At 39.3% G+C, this 5,615-nt stretch overlaps 1 pseudogene; it reads left to right on the top strand.

Moving 5' to 3' along the window:
- The first annotated feature begins 2,275 nt into the window (after positions 1-2,275).
- On the top strand, positions 2,276-5,184 carry LOC114232158 (nucleophosmin-like; annotated as a pseudogene).
- The last annotated feature ends 431 nt before the right edge of the window (positions 5,185-5,615 follow it).

The raw sequence follows: 5,615 nt of genomic DNA, 5'->3' as shown, positions 1-5,615 counted from the left end.
CTTGAGAAGCAGAAATCCAATCGTTAATTTTTCATTAAAAATGCACTTTTTTCATTTATTGTTCCTAAAATAGTTTCTTGTGAAATAAAAATAAAATGAGTTATGAATGAAACAAACAATTATTGTAGCAACAGACATCAGACTACTCTATTACTGAGTAAGGCAGGATTTCTTGGCCTCTTTTTCAGACTCAAATTTCATATACACCCTTCCAATATTTTGTATATTTTCCAATGGCCTTGCTGACTACCATCTTGGTGGTTTGGGCCTCTCAAGACCATAGAATGGCCATGGCTTTGCTAAAAGTGGATGGCACACCAAATGGGTCAGCAGAGGGAACAGCACCAATCTTCCTCCCACCCTCGCAGGAGACCTGAAGGATTTCTGTCTCCTTCATTCTATCAGCGAGAACCCAGCATGCTCTATTTTGAAGAGCAAAGTTAAAATTATGTTGCATTTGAAAAAAGTTGGGGAAAGAAGTAAGTTTTGCTGCTTGTCTTTAAATATAACTACCATTAAAGCAGGAATTCTGTCCCCTGAACATATGTTCTACATATACTAAGGGAAATCATGGCAGAAACAGTACAAAGTTGAAAACTCCCAAACTCATAGCAGGTTGTTTGACCGCAACTGTTACAAAATAGCTTTGTTAAAAAATAAAAATTCTGGGACAAATGCCAAACCAGAAAGACGTTTATATAAATCACCACCAGACCTTCTGAATTACTGCCACTCACACAAATGATTTATCTGATAAGATATGCAAAAACGTTCTCACTTTCACCAGTTTCAAATTGAATTTCCTCCACTTTTATTTCCACAGAATATGCTCTTCATATATGTTCTTAAAATATACTTACTGTTTTTGTAGTAAGTGGATATCATGAGAACAACAGTATGATAAAATACTTTAAAATTAAACTCAAACTCTGCAAACATGAAAAGTAGACTAAGCTAAAATTTGGCAGTTCTTTATGATTCTTACCACCAATAGCTGGTTTGAGCAGAACTAATATATTTTGCTATGGAGTATAGCTTTATTCATATGTGTGATGGTAAATAGTTCACTAGAAGGGAAAAATCTTATTTTCATACTATTGAGTAATTATACACAAACTTTAACCCACATGAATTTATAAATAAGGAGGATTGAAAGGATATGACCCATCAGAGATGCTCTATTACAAATCTGTCTTGTCCACAAACTGAAAACCAGAACCTTTAATAAAGTTTTTGCTGTCTTCTTTCACCTCTGTTGAATGATCTTTATGAAAAATTTCTTATAGGATAAATCTTAATGTGTTTGAAGTTTCAAAGCCATGCCTTCCATTACCTACTCTTCCCCCTTCCCCACCATGTTTTCATCATGCACCTTATACATGTAACAAATCTGTCATATCTTACCTTATAATAGACAAATATGCAAATTGACCGCACCTTCGCTATGCCCAAGCCACGCCCACCAACCAAGCCATGCCCATCAATGACACCCACCAGGAAACCGTTGCAGGGAAGCACCTGCTCCCATCACAGGAGCCAGCCTAACCGGCTCCTGCGATCGGGTCGCAGGGACGCTGGAGTGCCGCGGGGCCCAAGGCCCGGGAAGCCGCCCGGGGCTTTCCGGGCCTTGGGCACCAGCCGGGCGCGTGCTCCAATCGCAGGAGCGAGCCGACCTGGGGGATCGGCTCGCTCCTGCGATCAGGTCACAGGGACGCTAGGGTGCAGTTTTCACCTGCACCAGTTTTCTGCAGGCACCGGGACCCCTGTTGTAGAAGGCGGTGGCCACAGCCAAGGCCTGGGTCCCCGGTGCCGGCAGAAAACTGGTGCAGGCAGCCAGGTGAATGAAGGTCTATTGCACGAATCTTCGTGCAAACGGGCTACTAGTGTTCTCATAAATAATTGTCTATGTTTCTGTATTCCATAAGATTCTGTCCAGGACAAGGCTGTGTCTTAACATTCTTTGTATCAAAACATTCACTTGGTGTAATTTAAAACATAGTAATTGGCTCAAGACATGTTTTTTGAAGAAACATCAAGGTTACATCCACTTTCTTGTCATAATGTCCTACAAATCATTTTTAATAATTGCCATTTTAAAATTCAGATTAATTTATAATATCAAATATGTCATAGAGCCCAGTGTGATAGTTAGACTCTTAGCAGCCATACTTTGAGACAAAAACAGTATTAGAAACTATTCTGATTACGGCAATACATTTAAGTAAATGTATATGCAAGTAGCATTTGTGTCATTTTTAAAAATAGTAATACAAACATGTGCAAGTCCATGCGTAAGACTTTGGCACTGTGAGGGGAGGTAGTTTTATGTCAATAAAGGAGCTACATCTATGTGCAGAAAGTCTCTTTCATATTACAGATCATCAGATCCACAGTGTTGGAATTATGACACTCATAATGAATTGCAATTTTCACAAAAATACATTTATGAAATACTTCTTACACAAGAGAACAATTCAGTTCATATTTAAAAGTATTTAGTAACTAGAGGCCTGGTGCATGAAATTCATGCACGGGTAGGGTCCCTAGGCCTGGCTGGCTATCAGGCCAATCGGGGCCTTCTTTCCCCAGCTGCCAGCTGCTGGCTGCTGGCCAGGGCCTTCCTTTGTTCCACACTGCCCCCTGGTGGTCAGGGAACGTCTAGCGAGTGGTAGAACTCTCAGTAGGTGGAACTCCTGAGGGGACAATTTGCATTAGCCTTTTATTATATAGGATTCTTTATTGAGGCTGCCTTTGAATCATCAAAAAACAATTTTGTTAACTAAAAGTGGCTTTCTCCATTTTTAAAAATTATAAAAAATTTATATTTAAAGAACATAGTGTATTTCAGGGAAAAATATGACAAAGCATTTCCCTTTGTCAACAACATTAGACTTTTCCTAATCTGAGCCCCCATTTAATGTCTGCAAAATTTAAAGTGTCCTTAAGTACTGGTCAGTGTGGCTAAGTGGTTGGAGTGTTGGCCCATGCACCAAAGGCTCGTGGGTTCACGTCTCCATTAAGGTCATGAACCAGGGTTGTAGGTTCAATCCCGTGTGTGGGATGCAACCAATTGATGTGTCTCTTTCACAATGATGTCTCTCATTCTCTCTCTCTCTCCTCTTCCCTCCTTTTAATTCTCTCTAGAAGCCAATGGAAAAAAATATATATTTGTGTGAGGATCAACAACTAAAACATAAAAATAAAAGAAAGGGTGTCCTAAAGTATAAAGTGTACACATGCAGAAACTCACAGAGCAGGCTGTGTTTCCATTTCAAGGGAAAATTGTGTTTACCCTATTACCTATCATCACAATACCAGTCTGCATTGTTGTTGAAAGTCATTCATCATCTTAGAATTAAATAAGTTTCTTGATGTGGTGAAGGAAAAATACATCAATACAGAGAATGATGATGGTGTGATTATAGTAATTATCACATGTTATGTGAGTAGTTACTACCATTTAATTCTGTTCTAATTTATTATACAGGTAGTAAAAGTCACATTAGGGAGAATATACAAGATGAACTAACATTAATGAATTTTTGTTCACTGGAAATGAGAAAAATAAAAGGCTTTAACATAGAATTAATTTACAATTTTTTGGCTAACGGCTAGGGCAAAATTTAATTTACCTACATTACAGTTTTGAGAGGGATTAAAATAGCCTTCAACTCGGAACAGTAATATAAACCCTCATCTAAAAGATTAGAAAGTAAAGCAGATAACAGACTTTTAAAATATCCAATCTTTTTTCCGAAGTTATGATAATTTGATTTGTTGATTATCACTTTCTTTGACTAGACCATGGATTCTTCAAATGCAGAAATCTCATTACTTCTATTTCTTCCCTCCTGCCTAATATAGTGCCCGGTATATGGAAAGCAATTGCGGAGTTCTGGGTCTGACTCTGCTGGTTTGCCTGAGGTGATTGGTAGATTTTCAGGAACCAAACAGGCTGTTTGTGTCCACTTGGTCCATTGACATCAGCATGGTGGCGGTATTTATATCCTATGCCTATTAGGCATGGAAAGGGCTTTCCCTCCAAAGAGCGGGCTATTAAGCATTTACTGTGATACCACCAGAAAGCCTCCTATAAATGGTGAGGGAATGACTGAATGGCAACAATGTTGCATCGTGATGCTCTGCAATGATGAAAAGAAATGCAGACCACTGATGAAATAAACACCCAGCATTAAAGAACATAAAACATTTGCAATTTGGTGTCAAACAGGCTTGCAGTTCTAATTTGGGCTCTGGCACTGACCAGCTGTGTCCTCTTATGAAAGGCGTTGACATTCTTTGAGGTTTAAGCCCCTTCCACCACGAGAGGAGGCAAAGAGAAGTCTGCAGCCTGGGAGAGAACCTTCGCCTGAGCAGGCTGCACCCTGGTCCTGACTTCCAGCCTCCAGGGTTGTTGTGAGCCAAAGACCGACAGAGACAAACAGAACACTTTACAGTAGATAACAATGAATTGAGCACCGGTCATCTTTAAGAACAGTCCTTCAGGGGCTGGTGCCAAGGATGAAGTGCCCGCTGTAGAAGCAGGGACAATGGATTATGAAGGCAGCTGTAACACCGGCAACTTTGAAATGCCTGCACAGCCAGTGGTTTCCCTTGGGGGCCTTGACATAACACCACCTGTCACCTTCGGGTTAAATGTGGTTGAGGGGCTGTGCATATTAGTGGGCAGCACTTAGCAGCTGTGGAGGAAGGTACAGAATTGGAGGGTGAAGGGGAAGAGGGTGTAAAACTCCTACGTGTATCTGGAAAGCCATCTGCTGCTAGAAGTGGTAGCAACGTTCCAGAGAAAAAAGTGAAACCTGCTGCTGCTGCTGATGATGATGATTCTGATGATGAGAAAGCTGAAGAAAAAGCTTCAGTAAAGAAATTTATATGCAATACTCCAGCCAAAACTGCACAAAAATCAAACCAGAGTGAAAAAGACTCAAAACTACAAAACTAAGACAAAGGTAAAGAATCCTTCAAAAAACAGAAACATAAAAACTTGTAAGACACTAGAAGACCTAGTAGAAGATATTTAAGCAAAAATGCATGCACATGTAGCAAAAGGTAGCTCTCTTCCCAGCGTGGATGGAGTCAAGTTCCTCAGTTATGTGAAGAGTTGCTTCAACCACTGACCGGGCGCCCATTGAAGCTCTCTGGCAGTAGAGGAAGTCTGTTTAAAGAAAATATTTTTCAATAGTTTGTTAAAGTGTTTTGTGTTATTTCATTTATGGAACAGTTTATATATGAATGTCTATTTTCTAATAGAGAGTGTGAACTCCCCTATCGTGTCCAGGTTTCATTGTAAAGAATGTTTTGTCCAAAATGCCCATTTCCTTTGTAAAGATGAAACTATACCCACCATTTGCTTGATTTAAGTATATATGGAATGTTGTAATACTAGGGACAGTCAGACAAATGGAAATGGTGTGGAGATAAAAATGTACATGTAAAATAAACTCAGTATTTTAATACAGTCAATAAATAAATAAATATTTGAGATTTAAGTAACTTGCTCAATGGTGAGTTGTTTGTGTATGTGTGAAAATATGGGGGTAATAATGCTCATCATATAAATATAAAGTGGAGAGTAACTATTGTGATTTCCTAAA

This window comes from Eptesicus fuscus, chromosome 11 (genome assembly GCF_027574615.1).
Source record: "Eptesicus fuscus isolate TK198812 chromosome 11, DD_ASM_mEF_20220401, whole genome shotgun sequence".
NCBI classification, from domain to species: Eukaryota; Metazoa; Chordata; class Mammalia; order Chiroptera; family Vespertilionidae; genus Eptesicus; species Eptesicus fuscus.
This window is presented reverse-complemented; position numbering and strand designations above follow the sequence as displayed.